Source organism: Alligator sinensis, unplaced genomic scaffold (assembly GCF_000455745.1).
Source record: "Alligator sinensis unplaced genomic scaffold, ASM45574v1 scaffold2030_1, whole genome shotgun sequence".
Classification (NCBI taxonomy): Eukaryota; Metazoa; Chordata; order Crocodylia; family Alligatoridae; genus Alligator; species Alligator sinensis.
This window is the reverse complement of record NW_005844150.1, coordinates 12,651-14,603: the sequence shown is the minus strand read 5'-3', so window position 1 is coordinate 14,603 and position 1,953 is coordinate 12,651.

Sequence of the window (1,953 nt, the reverse complement as noted above, 5' to 3'; positions counted from 1 at the left end):
GACCTGGAGAGTATCCTTCTGGAGCGTTTTAGACAGCTTTATCTAGTAGAAAGAAGTAAGGGTTTCTCTAGGGAAAGTAAGTTTTCTGTTGATTTTTCTAAACATATCTGTAGAAAGAGAAAATGGTTCGGCATTATAAACCCCAGTTTAAATGAATGTGACAAAAGGAACATACAGCAAATCACAGGTAAAATCATGGACCTTGTCAAAGAATATATTGATCAGAAAGAGCAACAAAAAGTGGATTATAATCGAGGTTACTTTTATGAAATACTGAATGAAATTAAGGCACCTATAAACTCTCTACCCAGCACCTCAAAATACACCTTCAATGCAGAGTACGAAATAGAGCTATGATTGTACCTATGCAAAAGGGCAGCACAAAGGTTTGAAGATATGCACGCAGCCTTTAAAAAAGCAAACGATCCAGCTTCGTACCTGGAAAGCAAGAGAGAAGATTTCTTCAAGTGCTTTCAGATTTCCTGCCAAGGCGCCACCTCCATCACAACGTTGGCTGATTTCTTATGTGCCAAGCTGTGTGCAGCACTTCTCCAGGCAGTGTACGACAAGACTGCCATTGACATCGCCGGTGAGATGAGGGCCAACTATCCAGCCTTCAATGGCAACCGATCCAAACTAGAAGCCTATGTTCTGAAATCCCTGGCAGAAGAGGAAAACTTTGACAAGTACCGGCAGTACATTCACTTCCCAAAGGACTTCATAGAGGGTTTTATCAAAAAGTGCGTTGAGGATTATTGTTTCGATAAAAGGAATCCAAGACTGAAGAATGTCTTAAGTATTTCTCTTGATACTTTGCACTCTCGTGTTGTCTCAGCTATTGATGACTCTACTAGGGTGGTGAAAGACAGAAGGGGCAATGTATCCTCATGGCTGGATGAGTTCTGCACTGGACTTGGAGGAGATCTGTGCTTTCCAAGAAGTGATCTGAAAAGCATTGAACACCAGGAGATTACAGATATAGAATTTCTAAAGAAAGCAATGAATGAAGCATTGGATCCAGTGACAGAAAAGCTAAGAAAGGGCTTTCCTGTCACTGGTCTGCACTCATTGAGAAAGGAGCCACACAAAATCCTAGCTGAGCAGCTGGGTGGGTGCTGGGAGCAGTGTCCCTTTTGCAGAGCTGTGTGCACCAACACCATAGCTGATCATGATGGAGACCACAGTGTTTCCTTCCATCGTCCTCAAGGTGTGAATGGATGGCACTGGTCCACAACAAACCATCTTGTTACTGATATTTGTTCCAGTCTTGTAGCAAGCGATTGCAATCTCATACTTAGTGGTGATCGCGAGTACCCATACAAGAAGTACCGAGATGCAGGACATCCATATAACACCTGGAACATCACACCTGACACATCGGTGCTGCCTTACTGGAAATGGTTTGTGTGTCATTTCAGGGAAGATTTGGAAAAGCAGTACAGTAAAAAATTTGAAGGCAGAGGTGAAATCCCTTACCTGTGGAAAACAATTACAAAGACGGCTGTTCTTTCAGAGGTGGAAGCCTTCTTAAAGTAGTCAGAACAAAGACTATAAAAGTTTAGAATCAAGGAAACCGGATTGCAGTTAGAAACCATAAGAAAAGAACTTAATTTTCCAATATCGCCATTAATCGTATTGTGTTTTAGAAAGCTCGTTAGATAAGCAAAGCTGTAGCCTAAATTTTTATAGTGTGCAGAGATCTATACCATAATTCCTTTCATTGTGCAGGTGTGGGGCTGCTTCTCCAGACTACAATGTCAGAGTCCTGCAGTTTCCCCAAGTACAGAAATCTAACTCACGTATGTGTTCATGTACTAAAATCTTCCCTGCTGTGAGCGTATTAACATGGACAACTAAAAGCAGCAACGCAAAGAGCAAGGAAAGGCAATAGTAAATACTAACATTATAAAAAGTAGGATATGATACAATACTGCTTCACATTTGCTCTTCTGA